Source organism: Bos indicus x Bos taurus, chromosome 5 (assembly GCF_003369695.1).
Source record: "Bos indicus x Bos taurus breed Angus x Brahman F1 hybrid chromosome 5, Bos_hybrid_MaternalHap_v2.0, whole genome shotgun sequence".
In the NCBI taxonomy this organism is placed as follows: Eukaryota; Metazoa; Chordata; class Mammalia; order Artiodactyla; family Bovidae; genus Bos; species Bos indicus x Bos taurus.
The window spans coordinates 71,568,312-71,591,418 of record NC_040080.1 but is presented as its reverse complement, the minus strand read 5'-3'; the positions used below and the strand labels follow the sequence as shown (position 1 = coordinate 71,591,418).

The 23,107-nt window shown below is 40.5% G+C and overlaps 1 protein-coding gene across 1 annotated transcript in view; it reads left to right on the top strand.

Moving 5' to 3' along the window:
- WIF1 (WNT inhibitory factor 1) overlaps window positions 1-23,107 on the top strand; it is a 92,270-nt gene that overhangs the window by 33,379 nt on the left and 35,784 nt on the right. The window lies entirely within an intron of this gene.

Sequence of the window (23,107 nt, the reverse complement as noted above, 5' to 3'; positions counted from 1 at the left end):
TTCCTCTCCCCATAGCATTTTGAAACAATTTCAGGTGGTATATCACTTCATCCATAAATATTTTAGTATGTTGCTATAAAGATAACTACAATTCCCCTACAAAACTAGTAAAAATAATTCTCTAATATAGACAAACATCTGGTTAGTGTTTACATTTCCTACTATCTCTCAGAAACATCATACATTTTTAAAGATTTCTTTATTTGAATAAGGATCCAGAATAAGGTCCACACATTGTGATTGGTTAAGTCTTTTCAGTTTAGTTCAGTCGCTTAGTCGTGTCCGACTCTTTGCAACCCCATGAACCGCAGCACACCAGGCCTCCCTGTCCATCACCAACTCCTGGAGTCTACCCAAACTCATGTCCATTGAGTTGGTGATGCCATCCAACCATCTCATTCTCTGTCGTCCCCTTCTCCTCCTGCCCTCAGTCTTTCCCACCATCAGGGTCTTTTCAAATGAGTCAGCTCTTTGCATCAAGTGGCCAAAGTATTGGAGTTTCAGCTTCAACATCAGTCCTTCCAATGAACACCCAGGACTGATCTCCTTTAGGATGGACTGATTGGATCTCCTTGCAGTCCAAGGGACTCTCAAGAGTCTTCTCTGATACCACAGTTCAAAAGCATCAATTCTTTGGTGCTCAGCTTTCTTTATAGTCCAACTCTCACAGCATATTAAAAGAACAGAGACATTACTTTGTCAGCAAGGTCCGTCTAGTCAAGGCTATGCTTTTTCTAGTAGTCATGTATGGATGTGAGAGTTGGACTAAGTCTTTTAGGTCTCATGTAATCTGTGTTTGGCCTTCATTGCTCTCCTTTTTTAAATTGCTTCAAATCTTTGTTGAGGAGACTAGGTTTTTGGCCTATAGAGGTTCCCATAACCTAGATTTTGTAGATTACATCTTTGTGGTGTAGTTTCACTTTCTCTTCTGTCTTCTAAATTAATATTTTTTGTAGCTATACCTTAGTGTGTTAAATAGAAACATAATATTCCATTTTACAGATATACTATAATTTGTAGGAAAAAAGTTAAAAAAATTTTATTGTGGTAAACATCACATAAAATATAAAACATCCTATTTTAACCATATCTAAATTAATACTTTGATAAGCATTTCTAACTTGTTTTTAAGCTAAAGAAATAAGGTAATTGCAATTTTGCCATGTATGATAACATGGACTGTAAATGCATGTCTGCAAAAAGCAAAAAAAGGGAAAAGTTTTTAGACTATTTTCTCAGCCACTGCTTCCCTTTTGAACTCTTCTGTCACCTCAGCTCATGGCTGATGTCCTTCAGGATGGTTTGATTTCATTCCTCCCACCCCAACCATCCAGAAACCTCCAGACTGCTTCTTTCTACCTGTGGGTTCTCCCACTGTTTAGAAACTTTTGCTGCCACACCCCATCAATAAGGGACTTGCATAATCCTAATATTTGTTGAATGCTTACTATGTGCCAACATTGGCTACCTACTTTACACATGGTACTTATTTTAATCCTTGCAACTGCTGTGAAGCAGGGGCTGGCCTCCCTCCGGTTCCTCATGCTTGCCAAAGTTCTGTCAGAGCTTCCTCACCTGGCCTTTCCACTGCCGAAAGCGCTGTTCCCTCTTTCAGCTGTTTAACTTCCACTTATGCGGCAGAAGTCAGGCAAGCCTTTCTTGAGCCTCTGTGTGTACGTGCTAAGTCTCTTCAGTCGTGTCCCACTCTGTGCAACCCTCTGGACTGCAGCCTGCCAGGCTCTTCTTCCATGGGATTCTCCAGGCGAGAATACTGGAGTGGGTTGCCATGCCTTCTTTACCACTAGTGCCACCTGGGAAGCCCAGCGAAGTCAAATTACATATTCTCAAAGCACTACACACTTCTACTCTGAAGTACTTTATCACAGTCTTAATTATTTCATCAACTCCCTTCTAGCCTGCAAACTCCATAAGGACAAATACTGGTTTTGTACCTCGGCACTGGAGGCATACACAATGCCCGGTGCCTGGCACACTCAGGAATACGGGTTGAAAGAATAAGAGGCTAAGACTTTGCCCAAGGCCAGCTAGTAAGCACTGGGATGAGAATTCAAGCCAAGTTGGTCTGCTGCTGCGGCGGCTGCTAAGTCGCTTCTCATGTCCGATTCTGTGCGACACCATAGACGGCAGCCAACCAGGCTCCCCCATTCCTGGGATTCTCCAGGCAAGAACACTGGAGTAGGTTGCCATTTCCTTCTCTAGTGCATGAAAGTGAAAAGTCAAAGTCAAGTCACTCAGTCGCGTCCGACTCTTAGCGACCCCATGGACTGCAGCCTACCAGGCTCCTCCGCCCATGGGATTTTCCAAGCAAGAGTACTGGAGTGGGGTGCCATTGCCTTCTCCCAAATTGGTCTGACTGTAGCCCAAATTCACGCCTGCCTCTGGATGATATTATTTGGACTGCTAGCCATCTCCATTGGAGAAGGCAATGGCACCCCACTCCAATACTCTTGCCTGGAAAATCCCATGGACGGAGGGGCCTGGTAGGCTGCAGTCCATGGGGTCACTGAGGGTCAGACACGACTGAGCAACTTCACTTTCACTTTTCACTTTCATGCACTGGAGAAGGAAATGGCAACCCACTCCAGTGTTCTTGCCTGGAGAATCCCAGGGACGGCGGAGCCTGGTGGGCTGCCGTCTATGAGGTCACACAGAGTGGGACACGACTGAAGCGACTTAGCAGCAGCAGAAGCTGTCTCCATGGAGAGTAGGCTCAGAACCAGTGTAGCTGGTGGCCTCACTGTCACCCTTTCCTGCTAAGTTGTGATTGGAATCCCCGTCTACCTCTCTCAGTCAAAGCTTCACAAGTATACTGGGGCTTCTGTTTCCTTTAAAATCAGAAATTTCATGACTTGGACTAGACATAGTAAGACATGATTTACCTATTTTTTTTAAGGATATAACTAATTGGACCTAAGCTTTTGAGCCACAAAAATATATTAGTCACTGGGGATTCAAATAAGAATAGTTTTTGAGCCACAAAAATATATATTGAGTTGGCCAAAAGGTTCATTTGGGTTTTTCTGTAAGATGTTTTGAAAAACTCCAGATGAACTTTTTGGCCAACATAATATTAGTCACTGGGGATTCAAATAAAAATAGACAATAGACAAAGTTCTTGCCACAGAGGAGAGTGGGAAGTCAAGTAAATAGATTGTTAGTATAAATACAATAGTAAAGATAAGGGAAAGTACAGGAAAGATTCATCTGGAATGGAAAAGTTTTACCAAAGAGGTGACATTTTACCTGAGTCTGGAAGGTTAAGTCAAAGTTTGCTTGGTAGACAAAAGTGTGCATGCTCAGTCGCTCAGTCATATCCGACAAGGCAGGTGGTAAACATTTCAAACATAGAGAAGGGAGCAGGGTTTGTGTGAAAGCATGGCAGCTTAATGGACTCAAAACTTGCTGTCACCGGATCAAAGCCTTGTGAGGGAAGACATGAGAGAAGAGCTTGTGGGCAGAGCCTGATGTAAAGCTGTAACTGAACTCCGCCTTGTGATCAGAAATCATTAAGAGTTTTAAGTGGGAACAGTGATGTGGTCCAGCTGGCATGAAAGAGGAAAAAACTGGATGATAATGTGGATTGGAGGGGATAAATCTGGGAGTCATTAATTAATAGAGAGAGAGGTCAGGGACAATTACAGCAGCATGGGTGAGAAGTGTCTGAATTTTGGTAGTAACAGTGGGAAGGAAAAGAAAGGGACAGATCTGAAAAATCAATGAGGATTTGTGGAGGTGATTGGTGAAAGAATAGTTTATAAAGACTAACACATTTATAGGTTGGACAATTGGTTATGGACTTGTTGCTATCTTAAGAAATAAAAGTGAAGAGGTTCTTTGGGAAGATAATGAGTTTGGTTCAAACATGTTAAGTCCAAGGGGAGCTGTCTTGTAGATAGTTGTTGACATGAATCTAGAACTCAGAAGAAGGGTAAAAACTGGAGATAAAAATGTGGAGATCACAGAAACATAGGTGTAAGTTGAAGACAGAGAAACAGATAAGATACCCCAAGAAGAGAGCAAAAGCAGGAAGAGGAGCCCAGAAGTTGTATCCTGGAAACATTCACCTTGAAGGCAGTGATTCTTAACCCTTTTTTGAGTCATGGACTCCTTTAAGAATGTGATAAAAGCTAGGGTCTACTCTCCCCAGAAAAACAGTCATTTTTATGGAAACACAAAAGCTATGGATTCTCTAATGGTGTCTGGGCCCACATCTGAACTCTTCGTCAGGTGCAGTTATAAAAGGAGAAGTATGTGAAGGTCATAGTGAAAGACATCAGAGAAAGAGAGAGAAAAGAGAAAGTGTTGTAATGTATAGGTCAAAAAAAAAAAAGAGAGAGAGAGAGAGAGAGAAAGAGAAATTGATTATAATAAAAAACATTTAAGAGAATATTTTTGTTTGTTCAGTCACTAATTGTTGTTGGACTCTTTGTGACCCCATAGACTGCACCACGCCAGGCTTCCCTGTCCTTCCCTATCTCCCAGAGTTTGTGCAAACTTATATCATTGATTTGGATGCCATCCAACCATGTTATCCTCTATCACCCGCTTCTCCTGCACTCAGTCTTTCCCAGCATCAGGTTGTTTTCCAATAAGTCGGCTCTTCACATCAAGTAGCCAAAGTATTGAAGCTTCAGCATCAGTCCTTCCAGTGAATATTCAGGGTTAATTTACTTTAGGTTTGACTGGTTCGATCTCCTTGCTGTTCAAGGGACCATCAAGAGTCTTCTCAGGACCGCAGTTCAAAAGCATCAATTCTTCAGTGCTCAGCCTTCTTTATGGTCCAACTCTCACATCTGTACATGATTACTAGAAAAGCCATAGCTCTGACTATACAGACCTTTATCAGCAAAGTGATGTCTCTGCTTTTTAATATGCTGCCTAGGTTTGTCATAGTTTTTCTTCCAAGGAGCAAGGTCCAGCTCTCAATGGATTTAACAATTTGGAAGTCATCAGTGATCTTTTAAGAAAGCATGTTGTTAGTAATGAGGGCAAAAGCCATATTGTAGTGAGCAGAAGACTGATGGGCAAGAAAACCAAGCCCATGAGTATAGCCTCCTCTGGCAGCATCATAATGACAGGAAGGAAGAAAGATAGCCTGGTAGAGACAGGGTTGGGTTTTTAACCTTTTCATTACATTAATATAAATGAGAGAAGATGACATTATCGATGCTGCCAGACTCAGGATGTGGGAAGGAAGCAAGATGGAATGTGGGTGTGCCTGTTTGTAGATGGATGGAGGAAAGTGGAGAGTATTCCTGTCTAACAGTCTTGTGGATAAGATATTGTCATCAGTTGAGTGAAGACAGTAGGAATGGGCAGAGGACTTCGAGGAGTCTATGGAATTGTTGTGTGTAGGAGAAGAGATGTTTAAAAGAATTGCTCAGGGGTCCTTGGATACTACTGGAGTTGGCCACATAGACTGAGCCAGTCCTCAGACTATGGACTGTCAGCATCAGTATTCTCCAGGAAATTCCTTTGATTCTGTTTCTTGAAGAGGGATGATTGGTGTATGTATGAGTAACAATTTAAAATAGCAAATATCCAGAGGAGCCTAGAAAATTAGAAAGGCTAATTGTGTTACATGTTCTAGGCAATGGTTTTTCCTGAAGTATAAAAAACACTTATAGTGGTGACTGTTACTCGACTATATAGAGCTTCTCCAGGTTTGGCTGCAAATAATGTAATCAGTCTGATTTCAGTATTGACCATCTGGTGATATGCGTGTGTAGAGTCTTCTCTTGTGCTGTTGGAAGAGGGTATTTGCTATGACCAGTGTGTTCTCTTGGCAAAACTCTATTAGCCTTTGCCCTGCTTCATTTTGTACTCCAAGGTCAAACTTGCCTGTTACTCCAGGTAGTTCTTAACTTTCTACTTTTGCATTCCAGTCCCCTATAATGAAAAGGACATCTTTTTTGGGTGTTAGTTCTAGAAGGTCTTGTAGGTCTTCATAGAACCGTTCAACTTCAGCTTCTTCAGCATTACTGGTCAGGGCACAGACTTGGATTAATGTGACATTGAACGGTTTGCCTTGGAGACGAACAGAGACCGTTCTGTCATTTTTGAGATTGTATCCAAATACTGCATTTTGGACTCTCTTGAGGGCTATGCCATTTCTTCTAAGGGATTCTTGCCCACAGTGGTAGATATAAAGGTCATCTGAGTTAAATTCACCCATTCCAGTCCATTTTAGTTCACTGATTCCTAAAATGTCGATGTTCACTCTTGCCATCTCCTGTTTGGTCACCTCCAATTTACCTTGATTCATGGACCTAACATTCTAGGTTCCTATGCAGTATTGTTCTTTACAACATCACGTTTTTTTTTTTTTTTTTTTTTTTGCTTTGGCTCCATCTCTTCATTCTTTCTGGAGTTATTTCTCCACTCTTCTCCAGGAGCATATTGGGCACTACCGACCTAGGGAGTTCATCTTTCAGTGTCTTATCTTTCAGCAAAAATAAGACCAGGAACTGACTCAGATTATATGGCTCAGATCATGAACTCTGTATTGCCAAATGCAAACTTAAATTGAAGAAAGTAGGGAAAACCACTGACCATTCAGGTATGACCTAAATCAAATCCCTTACGATTATACAATGGAAGTGACAAATAGATTAAAGGGACTAGATCTGATAGACAGAGTGCCTGAAGAGCTATGGATGGAGGTTTCTGACATTGTACAGGAGGCAGTGATCAAGACCATCCCTAAGAAAAAGAAATACAAAAAGGCAAAATGGTTTTTTGAAGAGGCTTTACAAGTAGTGAAAAGAAGAGACGCAAAAGGCAAGGAGAAAAGGAAAGATATACCCATCTGAATGCAGAGTTCCAAAGAATGGCAAGGAGAGATAAGAAAGCTTTCTTAAGTGAACAATGCAAAGAAATACAGGAAAACAATAGAATGGGAAAGACTAGTGATCTCTTCAAGAAAATTAGAGATACCAAGGGAACATTTCATGCAAAGATGGGCTCAATAAAGGACAGAAATGGTAGGGACCTAACAGAAGCTGAAGATATTAAGAAGAGGTGGCAACACTACACAGAAGAACTATGTAAAAAAGATCTTAATGACACAGATAACCATGATGGTGTGATCACTGAGCTAGAGTCAGACATTCTGGAGTGCGAAGTCAAGTGGGCCTTAGGAATCATCACTATGAACAAAGCTAGTGGAGGTGATAGAATTCCAGTTGAGCTATTTCAAATCCTAAAAGATGATGCTGTGAAAGTGCTTCACTCAAGATGCCAGCAAATTTGGAAAACTCAGTAGTGGCCACAGGACTGGAAAAGGTCAGTTTTCATTCCAATCCCAAAGAAAGGCAATGCCAAAGAATGCTCAAACTACCACACAATTGCACTCATCTCACATACTAGCAAAGTAATGTTCAAAATTCTCCAAGCCAGGCTTCAAGAGTACATGAACTGTGAACTTCCAGATGTTCAAGCTGGATTTAGAAAAGGCAGAGGAACCAAAGATCAAATTGCCAACATCCGTTGGATCGTCGAAAAAGCAAGAAGGTTCCAGAAAAACATCTACTTTTGCTTTATTGACTATGCCAAAGCCTTTGACTGTGTGGATCACAATAAACTGGAAAATTCTTAAAGAGATGGGAATATCAGACCACCTCCTGAGAAATCTGTATGCAGGTCAAGAAGCCTCCTGAGAAATCTGTATGCAGGTCAAGAAGCAACAGTTAGAACTAGACATGGAACAACAGACTGGTTCCAAATCAGGAAAGGAGTACATCAAGGCTGTATATTGTCACCCTGTTTATTTCACTTATATGCAGAGTACATCATGGGAAATGCTGGGCTGGATTAAGTACAAGCCAGAATCAAGATTGCCAGGAGAAATATCAATAACCTCAGATATGCAGGTAACACCATTCTTATGGCAGAAAGTGAAAAAGAACTAAAGAGCCTTTTGATAAAAGTGAAAGAGGAGAGTGAAAAAGTTGGCTTAAAACTCAACATTCAAAAAAAAAAAAAACAACTCAACACTCAGAAAACTAAGATTATGGCATCTGGTCCCATCATTTCATGGCAAATAGATGGGGAAACAATGGAAACAGTGACAAACTTTATTTTGGGGGGCTCCAAAATCACTGAAGATGGTGACTATAGCCATGAAATTAAAAGATGCTTGCTCCTTGGAAGAAAAGCTATGACCAACCTAGACAGCATATTAAAAAGCAGAGACATTACTTTGCCAACAAAGGTCCGTCTAGTCAAGGCTATAGTTTTTCCTGTGGTCATGTATGGATGTGAGAGTTGGACTATGAAGAAGGCTGAGCACCGAAGAATTGATGCTTTGGAACTATGGTGTTGGAGAAGACTCTTGAGAGCCCCTTGGACTCCTAGGAGATCCAACCAGTCCACCCTAAAGGCAATCAGTCCTGAATATTCATTGGAAGGACTGATGCTAAAGCTGAAACTCCAATAGTTTGGCCACCTGATGTGAAGAACTGACTCACTGGAAAAGACCCTGATGCTGGGGAAAGATTGAAGGCAGGTAAAGAAGGGGAAGACAGAGGATGAGATGGTTAGATGACATCACCAACTTGATGGACATGAATTTGAGCAAGCTCTGGGAGTTGGTGATGGACAGGGAGGCCTGGCGTGCTGCAGTCCATGGGGTCAGAAAAAGTCAGACACGACTGAGCGACTGAACTGAACTGAACTGATTACTCAACTAGTTCTGTAAATTTTGGCCTCTGTGAATCTAATTATGAGGTTACATATTTTTTTTTTTTTTCTGTTTGGCTCTTAGGTAGGAACAGAACAACTGGGCATTGGAAGATATCTTGTCACATAGTATTCTAGTATATGAAATTGAAATTATATGAATAAAGCAGTCAAATTAAGGCCTATCTCACAGCCGTTACCAAGGTAGTTTGATGCATCTTTTTTAAAACATAAAGTTAAGGGGGAAAGTCTGGTTTTTATGATTTTTATCAAAGAAGTTAATACTGTCCATGTGGATTCAAGAAAAATATATTAAATAATTGAAGAAAATTACCTGAAGCTGAAACTAAGAAAAATAAGACCTGATATTAAATATGGGATAAGCCATCATTGACAATATCTCCCAATATTTCTAAGCCCATTAAAAATTTTAGCGCTTTTTATCAATAGAATGAAATATGTATACCTCTGCTGCTGCTGCTAAGTCTCTTCAGTCGTGTCCGACTCTGTGCGACCCCATAGACGGCAGCCCACCAGGCTCCCCCGTCCCTGGGATTCTCCAGGCAAGAACACTGGAGTGGGTTGCCATTTCCTTCTCCAATGCATGAAAGTGAAAAGTGAAAGTGAAGTCACTTAGTCGTGTCCAACTCTTCGCAACCCCATGGACTGCAGCCTACCAGGCTCCTCCGCCCATGGGATTTTCCAGGCAGTACTGGAGTGGGGTGTCATCGCCTTCTCCGTGTATACCTCTAGAGATAACTATATATTATAAAGAACTCTGGAAGAAACACAATATTGACTTTGCTATGTATAAGTGAAAGTGAAGTCGCTCAGTCGTGTCCGACTCTTTGCGACCCCATGGCCACCAGGCTCCTCTGTCCATGGGATTTTCTAGGCAAGAGTACTGGAGTGAGTTGCCTTTTCCTTCTCCAGGGAACTTCCAGACCCAGGGATCAAACTCAGGTCTCCCGCATTGTAGACAGACGCTTTACTGTCTCAGCCACCAGGGAAGTATATGTATGTGTACTACCCAAATTTATTGGTACATTTTGTAAGTGTCATTATGTCCCCCCAAAATGTGATGTGCTGAAATACACTGCCATGTGAATTGTGTGAAGGAGAGAACAAGGAGATGAGATGCTGATGAAGAATAAATGAGGTCTAAGTGTGATTGCTCAGTTTTTAAATAATTATTAAAGAAATAACTCTTAGTACATTCTCCCCCGCCCTAGCCAATGCATGAATACCCAGTGATGCTTCTGAAGCTTTAACAAAAATATATTCAAATATAAATCCTGAGATGTGGAGGGAAAAATAGAAAAAGTATTCCTTTTTCTTTGTTAGAACTGAACCCTCCCTCTCCCATCTCCTCTAAGACCATTCAGACTGCTTTATTAGCCCTCCCATGGTCTCCAATAACTTTTCTGTCGTAGTACTTGGGAGAAATTGTAGCTGTGCTCCTGAGTTCCTCCACACGGTTTCCCCCCCATACTTATAGACTGTCCCTAGTCTCCAAAGTGCCATCTGCACCTCTTGGAATGATGTTCCTTACCTTACCCCACTCAATATTGCCCCAAACAATCCTCCTTCTTAGGGCCTAATTTTTAGGTTGGCAGTGATCCATAACTTTGCAAATGTTTGAATCAGGGCAAGATTATTCTAAGAAGGAGGTACTTGTCCCAGAAGCCTCGAGGTCAGAGGCCCCACTGCTGCCTGTGATCTCAGAAAGACAGCAGTGAACAGTCCTAAAGTGGGATCTTAGTGCCCAGGAGTTGAAACCTAGATACAAACCAGGAATCCTAGCTGCTAGGCCACGAGGGGCTAGAGGCAAAGTTTCCCTGGCTCTTACCTCCTTTGAAAGCAAGAATGTTTCATAGAGGCAAAAACTGTAAAAACAGGCACAGAGTTTGTCATCAGAGACAGTGTAACATGTGAGAGCACAGAAGCAGTTTGTTTAAGACAGAAGCAAGGCAGAAATACACACCCAGAGAGGAGTGTGGGCATCCTGAATGAGAAGCACAGCTACGTCAGAAGCTAGGCAGAGATGCAGACCCAGACAGAAAGCACATGGGCATCCTCTCTAAAAAGGGGCATGGTAAAGAAGTGATTTAAATCATTTATATAGGATAGTACTTCTGGGTCTTTGTTTACTTTTGGCCAATTAGATTTTTTCCTTACACCTGACTGATTCATAGACCCTGCTCAATACACGTGTGCAACCTTTTGCTAAGACGGTCCCCCTGCAGAGGCCTGTTGGAGTATGTCCACACTTATTATGGGTGGTGACCCTTCCTTTTTTAACCCCCAAGGAGCCTTCCTGCACATGTGCAAGACAGGGAAGTTTTCCTTGACCTCAGGAAAGGTCATCTTATATCTTTAGCAGAGCTCAGCTTCTGCCATTAGCTTTGTCCTTCGAGTGTCTGAATAAGAACAAATCTTCAATTTTATTTCACTTGACAAAGACCAGCTGTTCAGTCTGGGGACCCATCTATTTCTTACCTCACCTCCATTGCTCTTTCCAAGGAAAATTTTGGGAGTCTGATGAATGTGTGCTGAACAGGATTTTCTTTAGAGCCTACATGGTCTATGGTGCTAGTGGTGGTGGTTTAATCACTAAGTTGTGTCCAACTCTTGCAACCCCATGGAACATAGCCTGGGAAGCTTCTCTGTCTGTGGGATTTCCCAGGCAAGAATGCTGGAGTGGGATGCCATTTTCTTCTCCAGGGAATATTCCCGACCCAGGGATCGAACCTAGGTCTCCTACATTGCAGGCATATTCTTTCTACTGACTGAGCCACCAGGGAAGCTGGACATGGTCTTTACGCTGTTATCCATTTTTTCAGTCTTCAAAAGAACTTAAGAAAACCTTTTTTATTGTCTAATGCTTTGCTTTTCTACTTCCTCGTTCAGTTCAGTTCAGTTGCTCAGTCATGTCCGACTCTTTGCAACCCCATGAATCGCAGCACGCCAGGCCTCCCTGTCCATCACCAACTCCCGGAGTTCACTCAGACTCACGTCCATCGAGTCAGTGATGCCATCCAGCCATCTCATCCTCTGTCATCCCCTTCTCCTCCTGCCCCCAATCCCTCCCAGCATCAGAGTCTTTTCCAATGAGTCAACTCTTTAACTGTCCCACAAAAAATACATTAAAAAAAATAAGCAATCCTAACTTTTGGTTTTATCTAATACAAAATAGCAATTTAATTCTCTATTGCATTGCTTTCCTATCTTTAGGACTCTTAAAAGAGAGTGACTAGCCAGGGATTTGTCGGATAACCAGGTCTGTTTTTGGTTTGCATGAGCAAGGATAGTTCCAAACCCTAGGAGGAAAAAATGGAAAATGTCTTAGATATTTCAGATGCATGTGAAGCCAAAGCGTGTGATCTCCTGCCAGTTTTAGTTTACAAAACTCTTGTGGTCCCGGGTGTGTTTACTTGGACTTTAAGTTTTAGTATTACCATTATATTCCAATAACTTCACTCCCTCAACTGGTCCACTGACTGTGGTCTAGTCTAGGGTGTATAAAAAATGATTACTAGAATAGAAGAACTAGGCAAATTGAAATTCTCTTTAAGCCTTGTTAATCTCAGTGTCAATTTCATCCAAGCCAGCGACATGATGAAATAACTACCCTGCATGAGAAGGTGCTTTTTCTTTTTGTTCTTGAAGCAAATTCCTCTTAGGGCCAGTTTCAAAAGAAAGCAGGAAAAAAGTCATTGTTGATATTTTAGTGACATTGCAATTGCATATTGTAATTTACAGAACACAAAGTTTATGTACATTTATACAACTTTACAAATTTGGTAGCTCAGTTGGTAAAGAATCTGCCTGCAATGCGGGAGACCCTGGTTCAATTCCTGGGTCAGGAAGATGCGCTGGCGAAGGGATAGGTTACCCACTCTAGGATTCTGGCCTGGAGAATTCCATGGCCTGTATAGTCCATGGGGTAGCAAAGAGTCGGACACAAATGAGTGAATTTCACAAATTTAATTAACTTTAAAATTTATACAAATTACTTGTCTTTATAATTATACATATGTAACTTATAGGAGAGATGCAAGTAGAAAATATGAACCAGAAGAGCACTGGATAAAGTCATGTTTTAGAACTGGACCTTGTTTATATTATTTGCTTGTATTCTTTCTGGGAGCCTGATTGCCAAGGTTTTGTCCCTAAACAAGCATGAAACAGTTACAAACTATGCCCAGACTGGCTGGCTATCAAATGTCAATGTTTGTTTGATCTTTTCTTCCAAAACCTTCACTATTCTCTATGTATGCTGGGGTGACTGGCCAGACAGCAAAATAAAAGAGACTCTTGCGACCCGTAAAAGTAATTTACCAATTGCCAAAACAGAGAAGCTGCTGCTTGTCAGTAGAATCAGAGGCTAATGCCACTTCACCACAACAGAGTGTTCTGGATGCACTGGGCTTACACATCTGAATGCTTCCTCGTAGGTCATTCATTCATTCAGCAAATATTTAAAGGCTGAGTGAATCTCCAGTAGAGTGCCGGAAAAAAATATAATCCCATTCTTAACACAAAGAATCCAAGATGTACATGAGAATACATGATATACCCATGTGAAAAATTTCTTAATAATATATGGTGGTACATGTTTAAGGGCCAAATTGGTTTAAGTCCTATCACAGGTCAGTATGGGCTTCCCAGTGGCTCAGCAGTAAAGAATCCGCCTGCAGTGCAGGAGCTGCAGGAGAGGCAGGCTTGATCCCTGGGTCAGGAAGATCCTCTGGAGAAGAGCATGGCAACCACTCCAGTATTCTCGCCTGGGAAGTCCTACAGTCAGACGAGCCTGGTGGGCTACAGTCTGACTTGCAAAGAGTCAGACACGACTGAAGCAACTTAGCGCACACACACACACGAGTCAGTGTAAGTGAAAACACTGGAATACAGGCATGGCTCTGGTATGTTCAAAGTAGGCCAGTTGAGCTCCAGCAGCATGTCCCTGTTGAGGAATATTAAAAAATAAGAGAAACATGGAGCCAAATTTTGGAGAGCATTCAAACAGGCCAAAGGCCTTATCCTGGAGATAAGGAGAAACAGGGGAATGGTGATGTGACAAAAGTAATACTAGGTCAAAAAGATACATGCACCCCTGTGTTCATAGCAGCACTGTTTACAATAGCCAGGACATGAAAGTAACCTAGATGTCCAGCAGAGGAGTAAATAAAGATGTGGTACATACATACAACAGAATACTGCTGTTGTTCAGTCGCTCAGTCACATCTGACTCTTTGTGACCCCATGGACTGCAGCACGGCAGGATTCCCTGTCCTTCACCATTTCCCAGAGTTTGTCCAAACTCATGTCCATTGACTGGAGAAGGCAATGGCACCCCACTCCAGTACTCTTGCCTAGAAAATCCCATGGATGGAGGAGCCTGGTAGGCTACAGTCCATGGGGTCGCGAAGAGTCAGACACGACTGAGCAACTTCACTTTTACTTTTCACTCTCATGCACTGGAGAAGGAAATGGCAACCCACTCCAGTATTCTTGCCTGGAGAATCCCAGGGACAGAGGAGCCTGGTGGGCTGCTGTCTATGAGGTCGCACAGGGTCGGACACGACTGAAGCGACTTAGCAGCAGCAGCAGCAGCATGTCCATTGACTCGGTGATGCCATCCCACCATCTCGTCCTCTGTCACCCCCTTCTCCGCCTGCCCTCAATCTTTCCCAGCATCAAGCTCCTTTCCAGTGAATCTGCTCTTCTCATAATGAGGCCAAAGTATTGGAACTTTAGCTTTAGCATCAGTCCTTCCAATGAATATTCAGGATTGATTTCCTTTAGGATTGACTGGTTTGATCTCCTTGCTATCCAAGGGACTCTTGCTATCAAGAGTCTTCTCCAGCACCACGGTTTGAAAGCATCACTTCTTTAGTGCTCAGCCTTCCTTATGGTCTGACCCTCACATCTGTACCACACTACTGGTAAAACTGTAGCTTTGACTATACAGACCTTTGTTGGCAAAATGATGTCTCTGCTTTTTAATACACTCTCTAGGTTTGTCTTAGCTTTTTTTCCAAGGAGCAAGCATCTTTTAATTTCCTGGCTGCTGTCTCTGTCCACAGTGATTTTGGAGCCCAAGAAAATAAAGTGTGTCACTGTTTCCATTTTTCCCTATCTGTTTACTGTGAAGTGATGGGACCAGATTCCATAATCTTTGTTTTTTGAATGTTGAGTTTTAAGCCAGGTTTTCATTCTCCTCTTTCACCTTCAACAACAGCTTTTTAGTTCCTCTTCACTTTCTGCCATTAGAGTGGTATCATCTGCATATCTTAGGTTGTTGATATTTCTTCTGGCAATTTTGATACTAACTTGTGATTTATCCAGCCTGGCATTTCACATGATGTACTCTGTATAGAAGTTAAATAAGCAGGATGACAATATACAGCCTTGATGTACTCCTTTCCCAATTTTGAAACAGTCCATTGTTCCATGTCCAGTTCTAACTGTTGCTTCTTGACTTGCATACAGGTTTCACAGAAGACAGGTAAGGTGGTCTGGTATTCCCAGTGGAAGAGTATTCCACAGTTTGTTGTGATCCACATAGTCAAAGGCTTTAGTATAGTCAATGAAGCAGATGTTTTTCTGGAATTCCCTTGCTTTTTCTAAGATCCAACAGATATTGACAACTTGATCTCTGGTTCCTCTGCCTTTTCTAAATCCAGGGCTTCCTTGGTGGCTCAGATGGTAAAGAATCTGCCTGCAATGCAGGAGACCCGGGTTTGATCCCTGGGTCAAGAAGATCCCCTGAAGAAGGCAATGGCTGACCCACCTCAGTATTCTTGCCTGGAGAATTCCACAGACAGAGGAGCCTGGCAGGCTACAGTTCATGGGGGTCACAAAGAGTCAGACACAACTGAGCAACTAACACAATGGAATATTACTCCACCATAAAAGAGAAAGAACTACTGCCATCTGCAGCAACATGGATGGATCTAGAGAATATTATGCTTAGTGAAGTGAGTGAGAAGAAAAGAAAAATGCTATATGATACCACTTATATGTGGAGTCTGAAAAAATAACACAAATAAGTGTTAATCACTCAGTCATGTCTAACTCTTTGTGACCCCGTGGACTGTAGCCCTCGACTCCTCTGTCCATAGAATTCTCCAGGCAAGAATACTGGGGTGGGTTGCCATTCCCTTCTCCAGAGGATCTTCCCAACCCAGGGATCAAATTCGGGTTTCCTGTATTGTATGTGGATTCTTTACCGTCTGAGCCATCAGGGAAAATTTATGTCCAAAACCAAAACAGACTCACAGATAGAGAAAACAAACTTGTGATTACTAAAAGGCAGAGGGGATTAGGGAAAGGCAAATTAGGAGTTTCAGTTCAGTTCAGTTCAGTCGCTCAGTTGTGTCTGACTCCCTGTAACCCCATGAACCGCAGCACTCCAGGCCTCCCTGTCCATCACCAACTCCCGGAGTTTACCCAAATTCATGTCCACTGAGTCGGTGATGCCATCCAGCCATCTCATCCTCTGTCATCCCCTTCTCCTCCTGCCTGCAATCTTTCCCAACATCAGGGTCTTTTCAAATGAGTCAGCTCTTCGCATCAGGTGGCCAAAGTATTGGAGTTTGAGCTTCAGCATCAATCCTTCCAATGAACACCCAGGACTGATTTCCTTTAGGATGGACTGGTTGGATCTCCTTACAGTCCAGGGGACTCTCAAGAGTCTTCTCCAACACCACAGTTCAAAAGCATCAATTCTTCTGTGCTCAGCTTTCTTCACAGTCCAACTCTCACATCTATATATGACCACTGGAAAAACCATAGCCTTGACTAGATGGACCTTTGTTGGCAAAGTAATGTCTCTGCTTTTTAATATGCTGTCTAGGTTGGTCATAACTTTCCTTCCAAGGAGTAAGCGTCTTTTAATTTCATGGCTGCAGTCACCATCTGCAGTGATTTTGGAGCCCCAAAAAATAAAGTCAGCCACTGTTTCCACATCTATTTGCCATGAAGTGATGGGACCAGATGCCATGATCTTAGTTTTCTTAATGTTGAGTTTTAAGCCAACTTTTTCACTCTCCTCTTTCACTTTCATCAAGAGGCTCTTTAGCTCTTTACTTTCTGCCATAAAGTGTGGTGTCATCTGCATATCTGAGGTTATTGATATTTCTCCTGGCAATCCTGATTCCAGCTTGTGCTTCCTCCAGACCAGCATTTCTCATGATGTACTCTGCATGTAAGTTAAATAAGCAGGGTGACAGTATACAGCCTTGACATACTCCTTTTCCTATTTGGAACCACTCTGTTGTTCCATGTCCAGTTCTAACTGTTCCTTCCTGACCTGCATATAGGTTTCTCAAGAGGCAGGTCAGGTGGTCTGGTATTCCCATCTCTTTCAGAATTTTCCACAATTTATTGTGATCCACACAGTCAAAGGCTTTGGCATAGTCAGATCATGAACTCCTTATTGCCAAAATTCAGACTTAAATTGAAGAAAGTGGGGAAGACCACTAGATAATTCAGGTATGATCTCAATCAAATCCCTTATGATTATAAGGTGGAAGTGAGAAATAGATTTAAGGGACTAGATCTGATAGAATGCCTGATGAACTATGGATGGAGGTTCGTGACAGTGTACAGGAGACAGGGATCAAGACCATCCCCAAGAAAAATTAGGAGTATAGAATTAAGAAATATAAAACTAGTCTATATAAAATAGATGAGCAACAAAGATATACTGGATAGCACTGACAATTATACCCACTATCTTGTAATAGCCTATTATGGAATATAATCTTCAAAAATACTGAATCACTATATGATACACCTGAAAACAACACAATATTGTAAATTATACTTTAATAAAAGGGAAAGGGAAGTCGCTCGGTTGTGTCCGACTCTTCGAGACCCCATGGACTGCAGCCTACCAGGCTCCTCCATCCATGGGATTTTCCAGGCAAGAGTACTGGAGTGGGGTGCCATTGCCTTCTCCGACTTTAATAAAAAAGTGATGTTAAAAAAAAGTGATGTTTCAGTTAGATACATTAGTTTTTGTTATGGCATTAAAGAGGCAGGGAGGGAGGATATTTCAGAAATTTTACAGTAATGCCACCTTGAGGAAATAAAGTCTGAGTTAAGATGGAAGCAATGGGAATGGAAGAGACAGACTCAAAAGAGATTATGGAGAGACAAACGATAAGATTTTGGTGTCTGGCTATCGGAAGAGGCAAGAAATGACAACTCTGAGGTTCAGTACCTTTGTCATGAAAAAATAATAATTCTGTCAACAGAAATTAAGAAATCAGGTGGGGAAGCTGTTTTGGGCAGGTGATGAATGAGGCTCTGTGAGCACAAGCACGGCCATGAGGTGCTGTGAACTATTCACACCGCGCAGCTCGTTGCTCAGGAGCAAAAAGTTCAGTCTGTGAAAGTGCAGGAGTTTTATGGCAGAATATAAAGATTGAAGAGCTGAGGCTTGGGTCCTAATGATTTTTCCGAGATTTTGAGCTGACAGGAGCCTTAATAAGGAAATGCAGGAAAAGCAAGATGTGGGAGAAGAATCAGCAGACTGTCACAGAATCCAGGGACAACGAGTTGTGAATTTGAAGGATGAAATTTTGCAGAGAGGTGACAAGAAGAATGCTGAGGAAGAATGCGAGATCTGGCAATTTGGGGTCTAGACATTCAGGCGTCAGATTATTTGAAGCATTAGGCATGCTTATTCGTTTTGTTTGGAACTTCAACATTGAACTATTTTCCTTTCTTATTTTAGTAGATTTCTTCTTGCCTTTCACATACTGTATAGGAGCTATTTTATATTCCTTTAGTAATTCTCACGCTCAGGGCCTGGCTAATCGGAACATACTTGAATGCTATAATAGTAGTAGGTTTTTGTGAGAATTAAATGAACGGTGACTGGAGTATAGTAAACACTTAGCAAAAATTATTTGTAAAATTGCAAACTTTACAGCACTATATTCTATATTTTTGAATTACTTAAAATTTTAGGGGGGGCAGATACGATGTCTTTACTGTTTTAGTATTTTCCCGTGAATGCTTAGGCCAACATCATAATACGTGAAGTTGAAAGGGGTTTGAGAACCATGGTTTTATGAAGAACCTTTGATTCTTAACTCAGAGGTTCCTGCAATTATTGTGCTTATTAGATTAAGTGTACACCATAAACTCAGAACTTCAAAGGTAAAAAAGAAATACTGGATTCTCTCCATTCCCTCCAATGGTTAATGCAATTCTCTGCTTCCTTTCTCTATGTCTACTCAAAAAAGAGTGCCAGAGTGAAGGCCTTCTGAGTTGTCCCATTTGTATTTTAAATGATGTCTTCATCTCTTCTGGAAGGAACAACCTGAATATTCAGCCAAGTTGCTTGGAAGCAAGTTAAATGGGCTCCAGCACTCCTTCCTTGATAATATTTGGGTGTCTTTTATACTTCTGTATGAAAAGAAAATTTACTGTGTGGCAAACCAGGCCAGCAAGATTTCTCAGCAACTTAATTTAGAAGTGAATTATTCTTCTGAATAGACCCATTCTTTGTTTGAGTACAAGGCAATCTTTTCATGTGATTCCTAAATAAGCACCCTGGTTACCTCTACCTGAGTTTCCACTAGTGTCACTGAGTGTAACAAAATGTACTTTTTCCTAATAGAGGTTTTATGCTCTCCAGCATGCTACCTCCCTATTACAGTTCATACTCTGGGCTCCTTTTATCTTAGTAATAAATCTGAAATTTGTAAGACTTGTTCCCAAACTTTAAAGCTAGCTCTCTGTTCCCTTTGGCATAGAATTTAGGTTTTATTTGCCCCCAAATAAGTTTTTCCAGGAGAGAGTTTGGGACTAAGAATAGTTATTATATTATAAATAAAGTAAAAGCAGAAAGTCCTATCTAGGAGTTATAACATTAATAAATCTATCACTTATTTCATCAACCATTCTCTATGACTTTGAGAGGAGTGTTTAAGCCCTTAATTTAAATGAGGAATTTATTTCATCTCTACTTCATGGTGATGATGATTTATTTGTAAAAACATTTATATGGTATTGGTGGTTTGGATAGATTGCTTTATAATGACAGTGAAACTTTGAAAGAAGTCTGTTTCACTATCAGACAAAGAATTGGTCAATTTCTAAGTGATTTTCAACTTAGAGTTTTTAAGAAGGCAGTGGACATAAACTTCTTTTAAAAACAAATATACCATATATGAAGAAAATTGTTTATTTTAGAGATTAGAGCATCAATATCTCTAAAAAGAAAGCCAAACAAATAAAAATGGGTTTCTCTGGCAACTGTCTTTTGCTGATAAAATCCAAAGAAGAAGCCATTTTAACCAGTTCCTGCTTTGTGATACAGTCTTAGAATTGTAGCAGAAAAGCCATGATGTTTACTGATTCTCAGAGAAATCAAAGGGTCACCCTACTGTGAAATTTGTGATTGATAAGATCAGAGTATTGGTTGGCCAGATGAGTTCATTAAACCCAGCTACATCCTGCAGTGAGGTCATGCCAACGCAAATTATAAACTCTCTGGGACTGAGTATAGCACATTCATGCTTCCCAACCCACCTTACATGATCATACTGAAAAACAGCAACAGGAGGGACTTTCCTGGCAGTCCAGTGGTTAGCAGTCTGCCTTGCAATACAGGGGTCTCGGGTTCAATCCCTGGTCAGGGAACTAAAATCCCACACACCACAGGGCAACTAAGCCTGTGTGCCACAACTACAGAGCCTGTATGTTCTAGATCCCACGTGCTGCGACTACTGAGCCTGCCCGTCACAACAAGAGAGACCACAGGCCACGGGGAAAGATCCTGCAGGATACAACGAAGACCCCACATGCCATAACTAAGACTTGAAGCATGCCAAATGATAATTTAAAAAAAAAATTAAAAAGAAACTGGCAAAGGTTGTGTTTGTTTGTTTGTTATGAAACGATAATAACAGGAGACCCAAAGGCTCTAGGAAGTTACGTTTTTGGACTGGGTGAAATTCTTTCTGTCCCACATTGGGTGAACATCATCAAAAGCTTCTGAAAGAGACATTTAGAAGCTGCTTAGATACTGAGTGTTGTTTTCTTGAAGCACAGTTTCAGGAAGAAGAGCAAGAGATTTGAATACATTGTTACCTGAGCACAGCCATGCTAAATAGAAGCCTAAGAAGAATATTTCGTCTATGATCAGAGATTTATACAAGTAGAGCTGGTGATTATCATCAGCCACACAGAACTGAAAGCAGGGTATATGATTTATGTCTGTTGTTAAATTAGTGTGTTTATTTCACTATGAAAGGCATGGAACCATATGTAGAAAATTTGGGAGAGAGAGAAAAGGCAAAAAATCAGTTATCATCAATCCTATGCAGTCATTCTCTTTAATCTTCATCTCTCATCTTTCATCCTTTTTCTTATTAACCCAAAAAATAATTTTTAAAACTTGCTGAAATTACATTTGTTTTTATAAATGCAATTTTAAAATATATCATCCACATAAACATAGATTTAGTGTATAATGTGATAAAGCTCAAAGGTATAATTATGGAGCAACAAATGATAACATGCGGTATTTGAAGCAATATAGCTTCAAACTGTTTTATTTTCAATAAAACTGAATTGTTTTATTTTCAACATATTTGCACTCTGTTCACTCAACCCTTTTCCAATGTTAAATGTACTACAAATACAAATATTTCGAGTAAGTCTTGGCTTGTAGTATGCCATTTGTGAGTGATGTTTTATTGTTGCTAGTTATTATTACTGTATTTGGTAATATAAATAACCAAAAGTTACTAACTATAAAGGCATACAGCACCAAATCCTTTATAATGCCAACCAAGATATGTTTTAGAACAAAATGTGAAATGATAAATATTATCTAGTAAAGTGTAGAGGGAAGTACAGCTTGTAGAAGTCATTTAAAACACTTGAATTCATGAAATGCCATCTAAGATGTAGCTCACTTTTAATAATCATTGGTTTTCTTGAAGGGACATAATTAATGTTCTTGCTTTCAAAGGGATTCATTCAATTGAATGACCTTTCCTGATGATACTCCTTTCATCAGACTTCTTGCAATTCTCTGCCTTCCCTTAAACAGGGTAGGAATTAACTCTTGATGACTCTTTATCCTCAAGGCCCTCCTAATGAATGAATTTAGTAAAATTAATTCACACAACATTTTTACCCACCCAGGAAACCCTTCACAGTGGTCTTATGGAACCATTGCCACAAGTCAAAGAAACAGTTGCAGTGGAATTTTGGTTAATGAAGGTGCTCTTTTTGACCTGGTAAAACCTTGAAGCGCTTTTCAGCTTGAGACAGGTGTGACAGTATCCCTACAGATTACCTTCTAAGATTAACCTTTTACATTATTTTACTCATGAAGTTCTTAATGCCTAATACATTGATATTGTGACTTAAAGCAGAAAGGTGTATCAGTCTACCATGTATCTCTTATATCTTCCATGTTGGAAAATAAATTTTATAATGCATGTAAATTTTTTATACTGCATGTAAGAAAGGCTGTATTTTTAAAACCTCTTCCTAGCCCATGTTTATGTAATCAGCTTAATTAACCAATCCAAATTCTGGATATCTCTGCAGATAACTGCAGAACCACTTAGTCTGCCTAACTTTTATTTTGGTATCTGTATGATTTATTGATTGTTCTTTATTCCTAAGCAAGAACACATTGTTTCCATTACAAGTCCCTTTAATAACCCAGATGAGAATCAGTTAAGCATCAAAGCTCTACAGTGAGATTATACATTACTACTATCAGTAGTTCGTGGCCATTCAAGTAACAAGAATCAACTTCTCAACTAGATTCAGTGGGAAAGTGAAAATGTTTACAATGTAAAGTTTTATGGCTTATTGTCATATTGCAGAGGTGGTTTTTACATTTTTAGACTTTTTCTCTCCATAATTAAATTGAGATGTTATATAAACCTTCCAAAGGAAATGATACTGAAAAATAAATGTTAACACCAAGATTATATAAACCTTCCAAAGGAAATGATACTGAAAAATAAATGTTAACACCAAGATCATTAAATTTTGGACTTTCATATCTTCTTTTGCACTTAGGTTTTTGCTTTTGTTATCACTTATTTATTATGTCTTTCCAAATTCTGATCAAAAAAGTCACTTCACATTTGAAAAGAATTAAAGAATGACCCAAGAAACAGATGTATTTTATAAGGGCTAGTTGAAGATTGTTTTGACATCAACTATTTCCTTCAGAGCATTTTTCTCAATCCTTTTAAGCTAAAAGGCTACCATGTAAATATCTTGGATATGTGTTATTAATGTTTTGGAAGAATCACTTCTCTCCAAGCAGTCTAATTCTAGAGTTCTAAAACCCAGAAGAGAGAGTTACGCCTATACAATATTATAGGTGTCGTGTGTTCCAGAATTCCGATGG